Source organism: Typopeltis vanoorti, chromosome 1 (assembly GCF_054136105.1).
Source record: "Typopeltis vanoorti isolate ZY-2024b chromosome 1, IOZ_Tvanoo_1.0, whole genome shotgun sequence".
NCBI lineage: Eukaryota > Metazoa > Arthropoda > Arachnida > Uropygi > Thelyphonidae > Typopeltis > Typopeltis vanoorti.
In genome coordinates, this window is record NC_143549.1 from 87,997,869 (window position 1) to 88,020,671 (window position 22,803).

A 22,803-nucleotide genomic window follows, 5' to 3' on the forward strand; every position below is an offset into this window, starting at 1 on the left:
CAGGATGTTTAGTTTTTAAATGTCTTTCTAATAATGATGGTTTCATACTTCCATTACATAGCGTCTCATGACACAATACACATATAGGACAAGGTTCATTGTTGACTATCGTCGATGTAAATCCCCATTTCAATTATTTTTCTTGATAATTTCAAACTTTCTTGGACAAGTTTTTGTTAAGTTTCAGATTAATGTTTTTATCACTTAATTTGACTGATAACGAACTTGTTTGAATAGAAGAATCAATCCTATCTTTTCCTTGTTGTTCGTCTGATGTAGAAGTATTATCATAGTTATCTTCAATTCACGGTTTCTTTGATGGAAATTTTTTAATCCATTTATCCATTTTGTGAGGGTTAATTTGTAAAATTTAAATATAATTCATTTACTATTGATAATATCAAACGCTTTTAAAAAATGTAAGCAATTTTGATAATATTAATTCACTATTACATTTACACTATTTATGTGTAAGAGTAATGCGTAAAAGTAAGCACAAAAAGGTGTTGGTACTGCACAGAAACAATATACTAAAAAATCATTATATTTACTACTAATAGTCAAATAATTAATACAACTGTGGTGTCATCTGTAGATAGCAGGATAACTAAGCAATTTTTCTTCTCTTGTTGGGCTTGTCAACACTAGGATGCTCTACAAACAATGGCAATGATAAGAAGTAAGAGATTTACTCCCTAGTTTTAAAAAAACATGACAACTTTGCCACGGATGATTATGTATGCAAAGTCGTTTATGTGCACTACTCGCAAATTTAAGTTTACAGGATCTTTATAACGTCTTTGTCTATATTAGATATATGTTTAATTGATGAAAGAAAGAAATATTCTTTATCTTTAATTAATTACTTAATTTTTTTCCTATCAATATAAAACTTTTTTTGATGTACCCCCCCCTCCCCCGGGGGGGTATGCATACCACACTTTTGAAACCACTGTCATAAGTAAATGGCAGAGTTTTCATTCCTGGAAAGTTGGATTCCCCCCTTTTCCTCCCAGGCATAATCAAATTTTGATATGTATCCATTAAGAGTGTACAAGATTCTGTACACAAATTTAGACTACTAGATACATATTAACAACTTTCTTCCTAATTAATCTTTATTTATCACAGCTCTAATATGATCACAACTAACATTTTGGTCTACTTATGCACTTTTAGCTGTGTCAATTCACTTAGATCTTGCTTGTTGTGTGTTATTTTGGGTATAAACCAAATGTGACCTCAAAGGTTGTTGATGCAGGCATTTTCCTGCCATCTTGACATCAAATGTCTGTTTCATGAACCTTTGAGCTTTCATTTTGTTTAATTGACTATACCTCTTCAGATTAACACTGCTCACACCTTTTTGAATGGTAACCATTCCAATCTCAATTTTTCATATGATTCTGTCATTGATGTAATCTGTTTACTGCCTGTTTTTTTTTTCAGAACTCGTGATCTCTAGTCTTTCATCAACTGTTTTGTTTCCAGCCTAACTCTTAGTTTCCATAAGTGAAAATTGGTTTCAATACTGTCAATTTCACTTCTACCTTATTCTTTTAAGTATTTTTTTTAAATGCTTTCTGTGCACTGTGAAATATCATGCAACAGAACCTAGTTTACTCATAGTCATAATTACAAGCAACTTTCACTTATAGCAGATTCCTTGGAACCACCCCCCTCCATGTGGGGCACCTGTTCATGGTGAAGGGGACCTCCCAATAATGGTACTGGCCCTTTTCATTCACTACCCTTTTTTCCAGACCACCATCACTGGGATCCAACACCCTGCCACCGTGTGGTGCAACCCTTGGACATTTGGAAAGGGGGATCCTAGTAGTCTTGCACTACTTTGGCCCCTGCTTCGGCAAGACGGATGGTCCTAGATGGCCCAGCCAGGATCAGTCGGCTAGTGGGCTTGCCTGCAAGGGTTAATGGTGTTGCAGTAAGTTTCTCACCCTATGGTCTGGGGTCGGGATCCTAGACCTGCTGTAGTGCTGGTATGGCGTCCAGGGTAGCCCTGGCATTTCACTCCTGAGCACAGTCTTTGCTTGCTGGGTAGTGGGCATCCATGTGTGGCTCCGTGGTGGTGGTGGGGGGGAAGCTCTGGCGGCGAATTAAAAATTCCTTAAATATGAATTCTTCATCCTCAAATGTTTCAGGGACCCTAACAAAGTCCCAACCACGTACTGATAATATAGACACAGCATATGGAAACAGAAGTAAGAAACAAAAGATATCGGATACTAACATAAATTGATGAAAAAAAAAAAACCTTCTTTATCCAAAAAGGTTTAGAAGGACTGGCAGGACCTCCAAAAACTGTCAAGAAATTGCGTTCTGGTGATATCCGCATGGAAAGAATGTGCAAACAACATTCCGAGAAACTACTGAGAGCAACGACAATGGGTGGAATACAAATTGCAGCGACACCTCACAGAACACTCGATTCCAGTAGAGGAGTGATATCAGAATGGGATTTCCTTCCTGATGAGGAGATATGTTCAGAGCTTAAAGATCAAGGAGTGACGGGTGTGAGGTGCATCCTGATACGCAGGGATGGTCGCCTGGTCTCAACCAAGAACATCATCTTTACTTTTGATATACCTAGGCCTCCAACATCTGTAAAAGCAGGGTATCTCAGCTGTCCTGTTAGAATGTACATCCCTAACCTGCTGAGATGCTTTAAATGTCAAAGATATGGACATGCCCAAACTGTCTGTTGTGGTTCTACTACCTGTGCTCGATGTGGTAGTAAAAAACATGAAAATAAATCTTGCTGTGAAAAAAAAGCTAAATGTGTCAACTGTCAGGGAGATCATCAGCATACTTTTGTGCATGTCAGAAATGGAAAGATGAAAAAGAGATACAAAAAATTAAAACAGAACAGAACATAACATATCAGGATGCAAAAAGAAAGCTAGCCACCATTACACCTGTTCTACGATCCTCTTATGCTGAAAAAGTAACAATTAAAAAAGTGCCAACAGCAACTCAAACATGTATATCTATTCCACCATTTGATAATTTCACCATATCTGAACTTTATGATCGCAAGTGCTTCTCTGTTGAGCGCATTAATCACAAGACCTATGGCCTTACTCCAGAGACAACTTCAAAAATGGTCCCATTCAATGAAAACTCATCTGTCAAAAAAATTATGGTGGAGACTTCACTCAAAGATAAACCACCACCAGACACTTGCACAGAAAAAATGGATACCTCGATACCCACTGAAAGCAAACTAAGCATACCAACTGACCCTAACACATTTGATGTTTTGAACACTCTACCAGAGGAAGAAATGGACATTGGCCGTCCATACTTCCCTAAAACAGTGGATAAATATAAATCTGACAAAGGTAAGCCCTCAACTTCTTGAAAACCAGACGTCAATAAAATCAAAACAATAGGAAAATTTTTACCATGGAACTGTCGTGGGATCCACCAGAATATTGACGATATCAAGATGTTGTTGCAGAAACACAAACCTTTCTGTTTCTGTCTACAGGAAGCTTACTTAAGACCCAATGAGGACCGTACCTTTAGGAATTTCACTGTTGTACGTAAGGATAGAACTGGAGATGGTCCTGCTCATGGAGGAGTAGCTATCCTAGTGGGCAGTCATACTCCTTTCCATCAGGTCCAACTTGATACTCTGGAAGCGGTAGCGATTCGCTTCTTTGTGGGATTCCTTATTACAGTATGTTTAATTTATTTACCACCAAATGCTGAGTTAAATGAAATTGATCTTGATAACCTTATCTCGCAATTGCCAGAACCCATACTTTTGATGGGTGACTTTAACAGTCACAATACTCTATGGGATAGTGCCAACACTAATAGACGAGGTCAAATCATTGAAAAAATTCTTGATAATAATAACCTTTCCCTTCTAAATAATAAATTCAATACTTTCTTCCATATGCCTGCCTCTCATATTCTGCAATTGATCTTACAATCTGTTCCCCTTCCATTCTTCCACTGCTCCTGTGGGACGTTGAAGAGAACATATATGGAACTGATTGCTTTCCTGTTCTTTGTACAATGTCTTTACAGGAACCATGTTCACCCACACGGATATGGACCAGGCTGACTGGAACACTTTCTCTCATCTTGCAAAATTTAATGCTGATGCCATCAGTCAAACACCTATCAATGAAGCTGTAAAATATATAACAGAATGCATTGTCCAGGCAGTAACAACCTCCGTCCCAAAAACATCATCTCGATTTCCAGTCTATCCAAAGCCTTGGTGGAACCCAGAATGTCAGGGAAGCCAAAAAAGATCAACACAGAGCATGGAACATATTTCGTAGATACCCCACCACATCAAATTTAATAACTTTCAAGCGTGCTCGAGCCAAAGCACGTTTTGTAAGACATCAGAGTCAAAAACAATCATGGATCCAATTTACTATATCAGTTAATCAAATGACCGGTCCAAATGTATGGATAGAATCCGGAAAATGAAAGGCAGATATATAGTACACATTGTTTGTCCACCTTAGACTATAATGGAAATGTTCTTGCTGATCCCAAGGCTATTGCAGATACTTTGGGAGAAACTTTTGCTAAAATCTCAGCAACAGCTTCATATTCTCTGGAATTTTTAATACTGAAAGAGCAGCAAGAGAAACAAAGGCTTAATTTTTCTACTTCTTCAAGAACAAGGTGTTCCCCAAGGCTCTGTCTTAAGTGTAACCCTTTTTGCTATTAAAATCAACTCAATCATTGAACAGTTTCCTCCTACTGTAGACAATGCCAGAAAAAAGTGTCTGTGTACACTTCTGTCGAAAATGCACTCATCACCCAGATCCTGAACTAAGAATGGGACCTACTGTTATTCCAGTAACTCCAGAAACCAAGTTCTTGGGACTCATTTTTGACAGAAAGCACACATTAATCGACTAAGAGAAAAGTGCAAAAGAACTTTGAACCTCCTTTGCACTCTATCCTCTACTGGGTAGGGTGCTGATTGAGCTTCATTGCTCCATCTTTATCGTGCACTTATACGTTCAAAGCTGGATTATGGATTCCAAGTCTATGGTTTGGCAAGACAAAGTAACCTACGATGGTTGGATTCCATCCATCATCAGGGTATATGGATAGCTACTGGTGCCTTTCGCACCTCACCCACTCCAAGTCTCTATGCAGAAGCAAATGAACCAGCTCTATCACTTCGATGGAAACAGTTGTCTCTTAATTATGTCCTAAAAATAACATCTCTCTCAGATCACCCTACATGAAATAGTATCTTCTCTCTGCATTGGGAAGCTCAATATCACACTCATCAAACTGCTATACATCCTTTTAGTATGCGTATTAAAGAAACTGTGCAAGTTGTTAGTATAAATGTTGACAACATTAGCTCCACTAAACATAACAGCATTCCTCCATGGCAGGTTTGCACACCATCCTGCTTTGTCAGCTACAGAAATCTTATACCCCATCATCCATTTACCTGCAATTGTTTAATGCACACAGAGCAACACACGTGATTTCTTACTCATCTATACCGATGGTTCAAGAACTAACACCTCTGTTGGCTGTGCTACTGTGTTTCCTGACATTATTATTATCTCAAATCAGATCCCACCAGACTGCAGTAATTATACAGCAGAGTTATATGCCATTCAGCTTGCATATAAAAGAAAACTGCTACCAAAAGTGTATAATTTATACAGACTCATTGAGCTCTTTACTGGCTATCTCCTCTCCTATGTATAATCCTCATCTAGTACTTTATGAAGTGCTACACCTGCTTCGCAAAATGAAAATCCTTAATTTCGATGTTCAGTTCTGCTGGATTCCCAGCCATATCAGAATCAAAAGAAATGAGGCTGCAGATGCAGCTGCTAAATCAGCCCATACCTTCTTCACATACTATTTGACACTTCCATATACAGAGTACAGACAACTTATAAGATCAAAGCTAATTGCTCAGTGGGAGTTAACATGGCAAGAAACATCAACAAACAAATTATATAACATTAAACCTGAAATTAAACACTGGCATTCTAGTCAATGTACAAAGAGAAGGGAGGAGGTTGTCCTTGCTAGGCTCCGCATAGGTCACAGTCACCTTACGCATTCTCATTTACTGAGAGCTGATGACTTCCCCATATGTGAAAAATGCAACACACATCTCACTATTTACCATATGTCAAAAATTTACATGAGAGAGGAATGAAATTTTCACCTATTTAACCAAGCCATATACACTCAGGGAAATGTTAGCAGACTCAGGCAAATTGCATGATGTTTTTAATTTTTTAGAAAGAATTAATTTGTACAAACACATTTGACCATAAATTTGTTTATATGTAAATACTTTTTTTTTGCTTAACTTAGCTTTTATACATATATATTATTCATTAGGTTAAATCTGACCAATTATGTATTACCATGGGGGGTCTTGATCTTGTATATTTGTATCACCCTGCTGTAATTTTGTTAATATGTAAATACCATAATGCTAAACTTAAATTTTATGCATCAATGCTGTATAATAATTCCTTTCTGACTCTTTAAGTATTAGTATAATAATGTTTTGTAATCTTACTAGATGTAGACACTGCTTTCTTTGACTTGTTTTGTATATACATATGTTAACCTATAGTTATCTATTTATGTACTGCTGAAACCTCTGCTGTAATTTTGTTTATATGTAGATAATGCATCACTTAACATACATTTTGTGTATGCATCTTATTTGCTACTTTATTTTTCGAATAATCATGAAGTGCTGTAGGACATCTTACCTATTTGTGTACTTTCTAGTAATTCTGTTTATACTGCATTGCTAAATTTAATTTTCATCCATGCATATTGTATAATAATCCATTTTTGCCTATTTTTGTACTGCTATAAAGGCATCTATTTTAATTTTACATATATGTAGATATATGTAATAGCTTAGTGTTTCATATATTATGTATTAACTTATATTGTTAACTATTTTTGCACTACTGTAATAACCTCTGACCTTGTGTGTTGCTGTGTCCTCTGCAGCAGTTCTGTTTACCTAGAGATGCTGCTTTGTGAAACTAGATTCTTGTACAGACATATTGTTTACAATTTTCTATAAATGCTAATGTTGTAACCTTTAGTATGGCACAGTGTGACCTTTGTAGTTTTTGTGCCAAATAAACTATAAACCAACCAACCAATCTTGGAACCACAGGAAAAGTCTGTTATAGTAGGTAATTTGTCATAATGGGTTTCTTTTAGCACAACATCAATGATTTGTTATATCATTGCTATAGTGAGAGTCAACTAATGTGTTGAGGAAGATTATGAATTGTTACTTCCATCACAGAGAAGCAAATTTATGGTTTAGCAAATGGTCTTCCCCAGTAATAAGTAGTCTTGTTTTAATGAATGTCTGGATGTAATTAGTCAGGTCTTTCAAATCCAGTGGCGGCTGGTGAAAATTTTAAGTGGGGATGCTGCATATATATATATATATATATATATATATATATATATATATATATATACAAAAAAAAAAAAAACCTTTTTTTCCTAATCAGTAACGAATTTATTAATAAATAAATTTACATATTAAAAATTGCTTTATTAAAAATATTTCATCCTCACCACGAACAAACACCAATAATAAAAGTTTTGTATCAATAGCAATGACAAGTGCAAACGAATATCGGCATTAGATCACAGTGCATTTGTTTCGTGTAACGATAATTGAAAATATATAATTCTTTTCATATTTTCAACAGTGACACTCATCATAATTCAGCCTTGTATCTATAATAAATAAATAATTATGTTATTTTAACAAAATAAAATAAGATTTATAAAAAAATAGTTCACCACGAACACGCGCCAATAATAAACGTTTCATATCTCACAGAAATAATGAACGAAGACATAAGATACACTGCCCAAGCGGCAGTGTATCTAATGATGTAACGTGCAATGACAGCAAACGAAGATCACAGTGCATTTGTTTTGTATGATAATTGAAAAAATATTATTCTTTTCATATTTTCAACAGTGACACTCGTCATAATTCAGCCTTGTATCTATAATAAATAAATAATTATATGTTATTTTAACAAAATAAAATAAGATTTACAAAAAATAGTTCACCACGCACACGCACCAATAATAAACGTTTCATATATCACAGGAATAAGGTGCGTAAACATACAAAAATACACTGCTGTGTGAGCAGTTACAGTTGGGAACGACATAACGTGCAATGACAAGGGCAAACGAATATCAACGTTAGATCGCAGTGCATTTGTTTCGTAATCTAAAGCATTAATCGAACAATTCCAATTATTAACTATTCAATCAATGTCAAAAAATAAGCTGCAACCTTTAACATGTTGTACTGCATTTATATAATGTTGTAAGCATTGTTATTATTTATAAACACAAACAAAATTTAATTTTTTCATTTTTTCCTTGGGGGTGTTGCAGTGTCGCAGTGCTTATGTACTGGCAGCCACTGTTCAAATCTCAAAAATTGAATGTATAATACTCTTCTTGTGTAGAGGCTTAAGTGCTGTGAGGACATTATGTTGGAGGTTTAATGGATTTTTTACAACACTCAAAAAGAATTAAACTAGAATTTAATGCTTCCTATATTTCGTCCTAGTCACTAGGACATCTACGGGGATTACAAAAACAGTTAATGTAACATGCACACAAAAACTTACAATACTAAGCCCAACCACGTGGGTGACACTAAAGTCCTATCTAGGTGGAGCGCCCTCTAAGGGCGGTAGTAGGTGGCCTGGAATGTAAGGTGGGACCTCTGGTGATGAGTGTTTCCCAAATCTGCGGAAGCTTAATGCAACCGTATTTATTTAGATTTGGTTGGTTTCTGAGAGCTGCTGCTGCTTCTAAGAAAAGTCTCTCTTTCTTGAATTTCCTGTGGTGGAGCATGGTGGTTTTCTTCCATGTAACTCTGTGGGTGGTGTCCAACACGTGGTCAGCCAAGCCTGAATGGCCATAGTTGTGTTTACCGATGTACGACTTATGTTCCTCCGGGCGGATGGATGCTGATCTGCCTGTCTGTCCAAAGTACGCAAGCTTACAGGAACAGGGTACTTTGTAAACTCCAGGCAGAGAGAGATGAGGGAGCTGATCTTTTGTAGAACGGATAAGGGTAGCGAGTTTGTGGTAGGGCTTATATGCTGTGTGTAGGTTATACTTTTTTAGTATCTTGGCTATTTTTTCCGAAGTGCCTCGGATGTAGGGTATGGTGATGGCATTTTTAAATTCTTGTTGACGAGAGGGATGGGGAATGGGGGAGGAATTGATTATTTTTTTGATACTGTGTTCGCTGTAGCCATTGGAGAGGAAAGTTCTGTGTATGTGGTTAAGCTCAGTAGTGAGGGCGGTTCCACTGGAACAAAGATTGTGGGCTCTCTTGGTAAGAGTTTTAATGATGCCATATTGTTGTGAGGGGTGGTGGTGGTGGGAGAGTTTGTGAATGTATCTGTCTGTGTGTGTGGGTTTTCTGTAAACAGTGAAGGCAAGTGTATCATTAGGCAGGCGTGTGACTAAGGTGTCTAGGAAGGGTAAACAATTGTTCTTTTCCTTTTCCATAGTAAACTGGATTCTTGGATGTAGGCTATTGAGATGACCGAGGAAGGAGTCTAACGTGTCTGGGCCATGAGGCCAAATGGAAAACACATCATCTACATATCTTAGCCAGATAGAAGGTTTGAGTGGGGCTGAGTCTATGGCTCGTTTTTCGAAATCTTCCATATAGAAATTGGCAAGGGGGGGGTGAGAGGGGGGAACCCATGGCGGTTCCTTCTATCTGCTTGTAGATTTTGTTATTCCAAGAGAAATACCCAGAGTTGATGGCAAAGGAAAAGAGATCTAAGATGTCAGAGGGGAAAATGTTTTCTAAGAGGGATAAAGTGTCAGTTAAGGGAATATTGGTAAACAAAGAGGAGATATCAAAACTTACTAATATGTCTGTATTGTTCAAGGTTAAATTTTCTGTGAGGGCTTTAAAGTGGGTCGAGTTTTTTATATAGGAAGCTGAATTTCCGGTGAGGTGGGACAGAGAGTTGGCCAGCTGTTTAGACAGTCTGTAACAAGGTGCATTGGTGGCATCTACTATAGGTCTGAGTGGGGAATTGGGTTTGTGGATTTTTGGTAAACCGTATATTCGGGGGGGATGGGAGCGGAAAGGTTTAAGTTTTTTCGTGACGTCAGGGGGCCAGGAGGTTACTTTTTTAAGTAAGATTTTTAATTTCTTAACTTGTGTTTTTGTGGGGTCGTGTTCTAGCGGGATGTAGGTAGCGCGATCGCGGAGGATAACGTTCATTTTACGATTGTATTCGCTGGTATTAAGAACAACTGTGGCATTACCCTTATCCGCTCTGGTGATGACGATACTTTTTTCTTTGCGTAGTTTCTGGAGAGCCATGTGTTGGGCATAAGATAAGTTACTTTTAGGAGGCGAAGAGTGAGAGAGGATGTTGGCTACGTCGAGTCTGATGTTGTTGGCTACCTCCGACGGTAAGCGACCGATCCCCCGTTCGACGTTAACCATTACATCGAGCACCGGCACTTCTTTCGGGGCGACGGCAAAATTACGGCCGAGGCCAAGGGCGCGGACGGCATCCTCGTTGAGCCTTTTGGAAGAGAGGTTTATTACTGTCTGGAGCGGTTGAATTTGTGGTTGTGGTTTGTCTTTAACCAGGTTGCTGTATTTCTTGACGCGTTTGTTTTTTATTTTTTGAAATTCTCTCTGTGCGGAAATGAAGACCAATTTCCATTCCAAAAAAGCACTCCGTATATATAAACGTGCCAGCCTAGCATTACTACGCGAGCAAATCGCCTCTACTCGTGCCGCCCTCGCAGTGACGAACGCCGCCATTGGCTCCTTACTTACAGTCAGAGCTCTCCACCGTTCTTAACCCTGAACTTTGGTCGATTCTCTCTGACATTTCGGAAACTTCGGAAACCGTAGATGTCCTAGTGACTAGGACGAAATATAGGAAGCATTAAATTCTAGTTTAATTCTTTTTGAGTGTTGTAAAAAATCCATTAAACCTCCAACATAATGAATGTATAATAATTGCAGTGATGTCTATTATCTAAACACGTATATTAAAATGATGGTTTGCTGGTCAGTTAAACTAAGATATGGTACATAATACTGTTCCAGCACTCAGTGATATGCTGACCTATTCAAGGACATTAATTGAGGGTTTGCTATCATGTTTCCTGGTTAAAGCTAAAGTTTACACTTTAGCTGGAGTTAAAATAGTACACTGAAAGAATTAAATACAGTCAATGGTTCCAATATTTCACATTTCTGTTAACTATTTTATATCACTGTCACAGTGATGTATTTTCAATTTGAACCAAGAACTCTGGAGCATCCTTTCTGATAAATCTTCTCATAAAGAATTTCTGAATAACGAACTAGCACATCAAGAAATGACAACCTTTGTAGTACTAATTCTCAACTGCATATTTCTGTTTTTTCAATGTTGTGATCAATCTTTCTTCTAAATAGCAGATGTCACTGACTCCCCCCCCCCCCCTCTTCATTTTGAACTTGCCAAACAACTAGTCCTAACTAGTAGATAAACTGTAGTTTGCTATAGTGATAAATGATTACTATAGCAAACCAGTAGGGACCAGAGATGTAATTTGCCAAAACTCAAAGTTCACCATAATGAAGTTAGAAAAAAATACTAATCCTCCCTCACTCTGTCCCAAAACAAAGGAAATCACGAGAGAGAGAGAGAGAGAAAAAAAAATGTGGGGAAATAACACAAAGGGAATTGCCAAAAAATAAGAAAGAAAATCTCAGAAAGCAGAACAAAGGAGTTATCTAGAAATAGAACAAAAGAAATCACAAGAAATAAAATTAGTCATGAGAAATCATACAAAAGGAATTGTGAAAGGCATAACAAAGAAAATTGTAGAAAATAGAATAAAGGAAATCCCGAGATCAATGGACATCACCAGAAATAAAACAAAATAAATTGTGAGAAATGAAAGAAATTACAGGAAATAACACCAGGGAGATTGTGGGATACAGAACAAAGGAAATTGTACATTGACAACAGTCAGTTACAGTATGAATTGCTTCACTTACTCATTATCACGTGTAAACTGTAGCACATTGTTTTGCTCTGAAGATGCTGATTTGCAATCCAGCAAAATATAAGCCAGTTAATAAACATCTTTTTTTTATAATTTAGTTCATTTGGTGCTGTAATACTGCTAAAATAAGTTATGAATAACGTCCAACACTTAAACATCTGTTGGATTCTTGTTCTCATACTTTCTGTCTAGCTAAGATACATTAAAAATATGTTCTCTATTTGGCTACATAATTAATTCCTCCTCCTCCACCTCAATAGCCATCAACCCTGAATCTAGTTTGCTATAGAAAAATGAAAATAACAATAGTCTTATCATTTCTAGATGCTTTAATCACACATCTCCCAAACCAGTCCTCCTTTCTTTCTTTTTTTAGTTTCCAGGAAACCTACCTACATAAATAGATAAATTCACAAACTTTTCCATTATCCCCCACTTCCAACATGTATCATAAAAACTGTAGTTAACAGAGCCACCAACATCTCTTCTAACTGAACTTCTCTCACAGCTGAACTCTTTATTAATCACACCTTTTCTTATTTAATAGCTACAATGCTGATAAAATTAACAGAATACTTTTCCTCCCTTCATCTCCTATCCATCTCAATGTATCTATTGCATTAATGCTATTGCTATTCTCTCTATCTGGGACACCTCAGAAAAAGTAGCCAGAACTTTAAAGAAATATAACCACTTTACTGTTTTCAAACTCTGTTTGAAGCTGGCTGCCCATATCTGCTCTCCTAATCACCTCTCCCCAGTTCCAGGTATATACATAGTTCCTTGTTCTTGTAATCTGTTTTCTTATATTCAAACTGGAAGATCAGCCATCATTCATCTTGAAGAACACCAGAAATATATCTTCTGCTACAGTTATGGTCAGCCATGTCTAGCTGACTATACTTTGGATTCTTGCACAGAATCAACTTAATAAAAAATAAAAAGATACTATTCCTCACTACAGCAAATACAAACATGACCTTTTTTTTTTTTTTTTAATCAGCTGCAGATTTTCATTGTGCTGTTTTCAGTATAAACCTTAACACGAGAGTTTGGTTATTTGAGAGTTGGATAATTGAGAGATCATTGTATTTTCTTTTTCTTTATATCACGTGATATCAAAGTAGAGTTATGTATGTTGTTTCTTAACAAGGTGGTTACAGAATTATATCAGATAAATTACTTCAGACCATTATAGTAATAATAAATAAATCTGGAAGTCACTTACATAAATATATTATGTATTTTCAGCTATGTTTCATAGCCATTTTTGATACAGTACAAAGCAATAAACATAAAAAATTAACAATTAAATTGAAAGCACATATAATATCATGCACTTGCAATTTAATTGTTCATTTTTTATGTTTATCTATTTCTACTGTATTGAAACTGGTATCAAACATAATCAAAAATTCTATGAAAATAAATAATATATTTATGCCCATGACATCCATATTTATTTATTATTATTATAATGTCTCTTACTTGCATCTCAAGTTTCAAATCATTAACTTCAGACCATGTCAGTTGAACAAATTATGAACTACTTCAAATCTTTCCAGTACCTTCTTATATTGTGTGAACTGGTGACTCATTACCAACTCTGTGCAGTAATAAAATAAAATAAGTAGTTTTATTGCTTTCCAATCTGCATAGACATTACAAGGGCATCAACAGATAATTTGTTTGCTTTTTTGGATGTTTTTTATTATTTTTCAGAAAAAGTATATTTCTATACAGCATTTCTTATTTATCCACTGTACTCCTTATTATATTAACTATTCAGATATTCTGATATTATATATCATTATGACACATAGATTTTATGATTTTGTAATTATTTAGATTTGAACATGGTTTTATATAGAATGCTTTCTTGTAGAATATTAGATACTGTCCTTCTCATAGAATTAAAGTAAACAGTGAATGATGTACAAACAACACTCACTGGGTAAACTCTTACCTACCTCAATTTTCTTTCTAGACTACTGCATTGCTTTATATACTGTAACTGGAAATTCCACATGCAGAATCAAACTTATTATAGAAAATATTCAGTGACTATCCTCTCTCTCTCTCTCTCCTTATCTGGGTCTAAAGTGGATTTACATAAAACATCTGTAGTGATTTTCCATATAAAAAAAATTAAACCTTAATTTGGAATTATTTCAATCTATTTTTGATGTTGATGTTATTAATGTCACTCTTTTTTAGCAGCAAGGTTTTACTTCATTTACTTTAATAATGTGCTAAATAAATTGAGTCACAGAAATTATTCTTACCTGCATGAAGGTCTTCATTCCCCATTTTATCCAGAATTCTTGTCTGCTTTCCAAGCCCTGGTTCAACAGAAAACATATGAGAGCAGTCGAAGAAATAAAAATTCAGCTTACTGCAGGTTGCTCACATCAAGAACCCCAGTTTCATACCTTGCCTATACCATAGTGCATAACAAATGCAAAGCAGTCATAAAGACCAATAGCAGAAAACTTGCCTCCTGTCCATACGGAAGCCATGCCTTCTGATCCCTTGCTAAAGCCATTGGTTACAACTTTTACTCACCTGCACTTTGACCTCTCTTTCTCATCCTGATTGTACCACTGTTACTTCATTCAATTATGCCCAAGGGAAATCACCTCCTACCATACCAGAATCTGAGCACCATATGCCTCCTGTAGTTTTTCAACAACTAGACATCAGAAAATTACTAAATAACTTGGGCACTAAGAACATTGTGCACCAGAGCTAGCACCCATTTTGTGTTAATAATAAACAGTGTATAATATCTCTACAGGATATTATACACTGTTTATTATTATTATTATTACTATTTGGTTGGCTGATTGGCTAGTGAACCTGCTCTCCAACCAGCAGGCTGTGGGTTTGAATCCTGCCATGGACACGGATGTTTGTGATTGTCTATAGTGGGAGATAAATTTCATCATCTGGTGTTAAACCATCTCCCCACTCATTGGAGGTCTGGATAGCTTGAAAAAGTTCCATGTCTAGTCTCTAGATCAGGGTTTCTCGACTATGAAAAAAAAAAAATAATAATAATAAAAAAAAAAAAAAAAAATATATATATATATATATATATATATATATAAAATTGATAAAAATAGCAAAAAAAATTGTTAGTCCACCCACAGTACAGAATGTAGTATAGGTTTGCAAATAACATTTTGCAGAGAGGAGCAACATAAAATATATATATGTACAGGGTGTTCGGGATAAATTTGACATATTTATAATTAATTATATTTTTCCGTAAGTTACATGTATTAACACACACTTCTCTTCATTTAAAAGTTTGGACCCTTCTTCATTCATATACAAGATGTCAGAAAGGATGGATAGCTGGAACCCACCTGAATCATGGAAGAGAATAACTTGTATCATGATGATTCGCGCCCCGCCATCAAAATAAGGATATTACGACTGCTGCCCAATGCTCCCTGAATACAGTAAAAACAATCAGGCATGAACTAGAGACTTGCAATGGTGACTACGAGGATGTAGCAAGAAGAAAGATCCCTAGTAGACGATCTGATTGCGTTCGTACAGCAGAATTCCTCGCAAATCTGCAGGAACAGGTGTTGAAGAACCCTGGCATTGGAATTTGGGCTTTGTTCGTGGAGTTGCTAACTGTAGTCAAGCCCTGGATAACAAGGGTAGCCAATGGTAGGCCGTATGTATGGCAGCAGGATTCGGCCCCTTGCCACACCTCTGGGAAAAGTCAAAAATGGTTGTCTGAAAATTTCTACGACTTCACCAGTCCAAATGTTTGGCCTCCAAACTCCCCAGACCTTAACCCCATGGATTATTTTGTATGGGGCGCAGTTGAAAAAGACACCAATCGCACTTCCAGTAATACAAAAGCCCAGTTAATGGATAAAATTAAAACAGTTTTTGCGGCCCTTCCCAGGGAGACTGTAGCATCAGCTTGTTCGAGGTTCCGAAGCAGAATTGAAGCTGTGATCGATGCTAATGGTGGTTATTTTGAGTAAATCTTGTTGATAGTATTGTAATTAACTCTGCCTGTAATGTTTTTTTGTCAATTCATTAAATTTAATAGATACAAAGAAGATTTTCTTTTTCCTTACGAAACTGTCAAATTTATCCCGAACACCCTGTATGTATCAAGGGTGCTTAAGGGTCAAAGCTGTATAACTGAGATGAGACCTCCATATTACCTTTAAAGGAATGCAGAAAACTGACCAGGGCTTCTGACCTAATGTCCAATCATCACCTTTTCATGGTGCACCCTGTTAGGTATCTACCTGGATGGTTCCATGAAAATTTGTCAAAAAACAGTTAATTGAAAGACGGTTTATTGAATGCAATTTATCGAATGACAATTCATCGAACAACAATTTAAGAATCGCAATTTGCTACTGAAACAAATCTTGAAACACTTCCCACAACTCCACATCACCAGAGTTCAAAATCAGTGCTATCAACATAAGAAGCCTGAATGGCAAAAGAAATGGAGCTGGCTGAGGAATTGGATAAGTACAGATCAATATAATAGGGGTGACTGAAACAAAAAAACACAAAACTGGTGACATCTTTCCAAGCAATGAATACAAAATGTTATATTCAGGCAATAACAATCAGGGAAAAGAAGGAAAATTCATCTAATGAACAATCCATCGAATGGCAATTAATCAAAAATGCAATTAATTGAAATAACAATTCAACAACATTTTTTTAATGAATTCTTTCATAATTCATCGAAAAGTAATTTTTCTTGCAAACTATTGTTTAAAAGTGTTCAGTAACAATATCTAATGTTACTCAAGATATAGACAACATATGGAAGTGTTCATCGAAACATAATTCTTTTTGCATTTTAGAACATTTTATGTAAGTGCACACACTGCTTCATTGTACAGATAGCGATTTATCTGTAGAGAAAAAATTTCCTTCAACCAAAATTGGTCACAATAACAGTAGTATGACTGAAATTAAAACTTTAATATACATCTTAACTGTAAAATTTTATTAAATTTCATCCAGCCAGAGTGGAACTGCTAGTATCATTTCAAAACTTCTTTATGAAAATGTTATGATAAAAGTGATCCACTTGGAACTAAAACTGAACCGTTCAGATAGCTTCTTGTACCGACAACTTCTGAAAATTCTGCTAATTTAGAGAGTTATTGTTTCTTTTGTAGCTCTGAATATAGCTGAACTGAAAACTGGAACGGTTCAACAATTTTTTTAAAAGTTTCAAATACCGAATCTGAGTACAATTCATCCCATATTAATTGCGGTACTGATGTCACATATTACTACTAGTAATAATAATAATAATGGATATTGCATCCCCATACCCAACTTGCTGATAGGTATCGGACAGCCGATCTCCAGTTGAGTGCACTAATGTATTATCTAAATCTATCTGTTCCACTTTAATTACCAGCTTATTATGCAGCAAGCTATTAAAGGATTTAGCAAAATCTAAATATACCACTGTGTATGCATCCCATTTTCCCAATTCACCTGTCTCCCTGTTATAATAAATAATGTGACTGCTAAAGCACGATTTTCCTGTAGTAAACCTATGCTGTTCATCAAAGAGAATATTGTTATCTTCTACCTAATTCTGAATCCTGGTCCTCACTAGCCTCTCTAATAAATTAACCATAACTCAAGAAAAACAGATTGGCTTGTAATTCGAAACCATAAAGCTCACTTTATGAAGAGGAACAATTTTCTCCTCTTTCCCCTCCTTTGGAACTTGGGAAAAGACTCATGTTAAAGAGGTAAATTAAAGCCTTTTGTTAGCTCTTTGAAACATTCTCTCAAAACACATGGTGATATATCAACAAGTCTCACATTCCAATTGACATTGAGTTTACTCAATTCCTCATGTATACCTCAAATTCACTCACCATCAGTGTTCCTCCTCCCTCCCAACTGACATGAAGTTTTGCAGGATGTTATTTACACGAGAATGAAATACCTTTATGAAATGGTCATTTACATCTCTACTATATCTGCCTCAGTGGTTATCATTCACTGCAACCAGTATAGCTAGTTAATGATCCTTCATATCCAAAACAAAAAATTGCCACACATATCTTAACTACACATGGCTTATAATTAATTTTTCGGTGAACTGTATTTTTAATGAATTTTGATTTTTCGATCAATTGCATTTAGAGAAATTGTGATTTTTTGATCAATTGCGTTTCGACAAATTGTGTTTCTGATTAACTGCTGATCGGTGAATTGCTTTTTCGGGGAATTGCCTCTCAATTAATTGCTTTTTCGATTAACTGTTGTTCGAAGAACTGATTTTCGATGAATTGTTTTACGGTAAATTATCGTTTGTTAAATTGTCTTTTGATAAATTGTTTTTAGTGAACTATCCAGATACCTACCTGGATACTGAATGAATGAGGATGAGCTGGAAATTTGAGATTTAGCTGACCAAATTGTATTTTTATTGACTTAAAACCACAAATAAATTGATGGTACAACATGACAAAATTTCATGCTGGCTGGGGTGTTCACCTGGTTAAACAAGGCCCCATTGTTTTCGCCAGAGAACCCGGGTGAACAGTGAAAAGTCAGCTACTGAAACAAATCTTGAAACACTTCCCCCAAATCAACATCACCAGAGTTCAAAATCAGTGCTATCAACATAAGAAGCCTGAATGGCAAAAGAAATGGAGCTGGCTGAGGAATTGGATAAGTACAGATCACTATAATAGGGGGTGACAACAAAAAAAGACAAAACTGGTGACATCTTTCTAAGCAATAAATACAAAATGTTATATTCAGGCAATAACAATTAGGGAAAAGAAGGAGTGGCTATACTATTCAACATTAAATATGAGGCTAATCTTCTTAAATGGCAGGCAATATCAAGTAGAGTGATGTTGGCAAATATGAGAATGGGAAACTGGACAATTAGACTTATTTGTGCCTATGGTCACACAGAAAGTTCTACTAAGGTAGAAGTGGAGAAATTTTTGAGGCTTTAGATAAGGCAACTGACACAATGAAACAGGAAAAGTTGGTCCTTGTTAGAGATCTAAATAGCAGAGTAGGAAATGATTGTCTGACATACAAAAATATTTTGGGAAAATTTGGAGAAAAGAGCAAAGCTAATAATAATGGCAAATACCTGTTGGATTTCTGCTCAGGACATGGACTGGTTATTACTAACACAATGTACCAACATAAAATTGTGCATAAATTCACACGGAGAGAAGAGGCAAGGAATAAGAAAAGTCTTATTGATTATGTTATTGTTGATAGTTATGTTTTATAACTGTGCAGGACATTAGATTGTACAGAGGATTTGAAATTGGAGGTGGTGATTACCATTTAGTCTTGAGCAGGATAAAATTGAATTTCATATTGAAATTCAATATGAAATTCAAAATGTAAGAAAGTTTTAAACCGAATTGAACAGCTTTCAGATGTGAACTGTAGACTAAAATACACAAACATTATTCAAAGAAGAAATGAAAGAGTTTGAGAACAGCACCAACCCTTGAAGATTCACTGGCAAGCCCTGAAGAAAACTGATTGATTCAGCCAGAGAGGCATGTGATGAGGTTGTTTGCAAGTATAGAAAAATCAGAGCTCCATGGTGGACACTGGAAATTAATGAGTCAGTGAAGGAAAAGAAGAAAGCATATGAATAGTTCCTGGCAAATAAGTCTGCTCGTGCTCTTAGAGAATACAGAGACAAATGTAAGAAAGCGAAACATTGTGTAAAACTAGCTAAACTAGCTAAAAAGTTCTTGCCAAAGTCATGGGAGGACTTTGGCAAGAACATGGAAAATAAATATCAAGAAGGTGGTAAGATATTCTGGAGGTTGTTGAAGAAGCTTAGAAATATAGGAAAGAGTGCTGTAAAAGGAGTTAGAGATGATAAAGGTGACATGAAAACAGGAGAAAAAGATATCCTTGAAGTATGGAGTAATTACTTCGAAAAATTGCTAAATGAAACAAGCAGTGATAACACAGTGGTAAAAACACTCAACAGGCATGCAGTCAGGAATACACATCCATACTTGGAGTAGAAAAAGCCATCAAAGGCTTGAAATGTGGAAAGGCAGCAGGAGTAGATGATATTCGACCAGAAATGCTGAAGTATGGTGGTATAAAAGTCTTACAGTGGCTGCATTGCATAGTTCAGAAGACCTTGGACAGAGGGACGAATTCCAGATGTTTGGAGTAGAGTTCTCATAGTACCCATATACAAAAAGGGAAATAAAACTGAATGTGAGAATTACAGAGATATTTCCCTACTGAGTGTTCCTCTTAAGATTTATGCAAGTATACTTGAGAAACAGTTGAGAAGGATTGTAGAAGGGAAGCTTGGTGAAGAACAAGATGAATTCAGACCTAATAGAGGCTGTCAGTATCAGGATTTTCATTTACGACAAATAGTTGAGAAATTGTGGAATTATAACAAAGATCTGTATTTAAGTTTTGTAGATCTCCAAAAGGCATTTGACATGGTGCCAACAGAAAAGCTATTCATAATACTACAGTTATATGTTGTCAGTGGGACATTATATCAAGCAATACTTAGTCTCTGTTTGAGTTATAAGTCAACAGTTAGAATTGAAGGAAGTACAGGAAGATGGTTTGATATTAAATCTTTTGTCAGACAAGGATGTGCATTATCCCCTCTGTTATTCTTGATCTATATGGATCGCATTATGAAGGAAAGTGGTATTAAACCTGATATCAAAATTGGAGATGTTAATCTCAGCTCGTTACTTTATGCAGATGATGTTATACTTTTAAATAAATACAGTACAAATCTGCAAGGTTCCCTGACTACATCGAATAAATCTTGTGATAAATTTGGTATGAAAATCAGTAATAACAAGACAAAGAAAATATACAGAACCATTGAAAATATCGACTGCATTGTGAAGAAAGAGCCTATAGAGCAAGTAAAACATATCAGCTATTTAGGCACAATTTTTAATGAAGACGATACATTAAATATGGAAATAGACAACAGAATCAACAAAGCCTGTATGGTAGGAAGTCAACTGAATAAATTTATATGGAATAAGAGAGAAATTAGTCAAAACATTAAATTAACTGTATACAAGACAGTGTTCAAACCAATTTTAACTTATGCATCTTAGAACTGGGTTAGAAATAAAACTTGACCAAAGACTAGAGACCAGATGTGAGAATCCTGAGAAAGATTAGGGGCATCAAGAGATGGCATCAGTGGCAATATCATATTAAAAAGCGAGGATATTACGAAAGAACTTGCCATTGTTAGCATTCAGGAATGTATAAGCAGAGCTAATAACAGGTGGTATGGTCACTTATACAGAATGGGAAATGAAAGATTAGCAAAATAAGTGTTCTCTGCCAGGTTGGCAGGAAAAAGACCTAGAGGAAAACCAAGATATAGATGGATTGATACAGTAAAAATTGCCTTAGAAGACAGAAATATAAGATCTGATAATGTTGGAGTCTTAATAGATAACAGATTGATTTGGAGAAAAATTGTTGATAGGAAGTTTGTAATGATGAAGTTCCTTATGTAGTACCATCATAATATCCTATACTCCCCCCCCCCCCCCTTAAGGTTATATGTCAGGAATTTGATGATGATGATGTATATATTCAGCATATATATCCAAAAAAGTGAGATGGAATTCTTGCATCAAACTGGCAACCAGTTGCTATCAACTCAGACCACTCCAAAATAATGGAGGAAGTCATCATTAGTCAACTTCTCCACTACCTAGAGACCCATCGATTAATCAGCAACCAATATAAGATGCATAGCTGACCTCTTAGCTTACATCATTTACTACTGGACATTTGCAACGGAAAGGTTTGGCAAAACTTGTGCTATTGCCCTTGACATTTCCAGTGCTTTTGATCATGTCTGGCATCGAGGCCTGTTAAACCAACTGCCATTTCTTGGTCTACTTGCTACCCTCTGTAATTGGGTTGCTAGCTTCCTCTCTTATTGTTCACTGTATGTGATGGTTGATGGCACATTTTCTCTCCAAGTTTCACCCCAATGCAGGAGTATCCTATGCTTCTTCATTTACATAAAGGACCTACTCTCACCATCCACAGCTTGGCCAGATGATAGTATTCTTCATTCATGCTGCTCATTTCACAAACCATGCAGTGTGCAGATATCCTAATCGTCAAAATCATCTACAGCTAATGCTTTAAATTGATCTACGTACTATCCTTCAATGGGACAAGGACAATCTGGTCATTTTCAATGCCACCAAAACTCAGTCTCGCCTCTTCTCTTGCAAAAGAAATCTCAGCTCCCCTTTCTTTACCCTCAGTAATACACAAATCACCAGACACAATCAAATCTAATCTCTCTGCTTGGCTTAACAACCACCTCTAGTCTTTCTTGACACAAACACATCACATCAGTAGCCTCCTCAGCATACATAAAACTAGGCATTCTGTTTCATTCAAGATGCTATTTTATACCCAACAGTCTTAACTATATACAAATCCTAAATCTTCCTGTACTTAGAATACTGCTCATAAGTTTGGGGAGCACCTAAAACATCTTAAAATTCTTGATGCTTTCCAGAGGAGAGCAGTTTGAAGATCCCTCTTTTACAGATTCACTTCAATCTTCATTTGAGAGGTGCATTGTTTCAACTCTGTATCTATTCTTCAGGTACTTCAATGGTCATTGCTCCACTG

General features: G+C 36.1%; 1 protein-coding gene across 5 annotated transcripts in view; it reads left to right on the plus strand.

Annotated features, from left to right (window-relative positions):
- The window catches only part of LOC150110185 (protein fantom-like), a 588,918-nt gene that overhangs the window by 217,792 nt on the left and 348,323 nt on the right, over positions 1 to 22,803 (plus strand). The window lies entirely within an intron of this gene.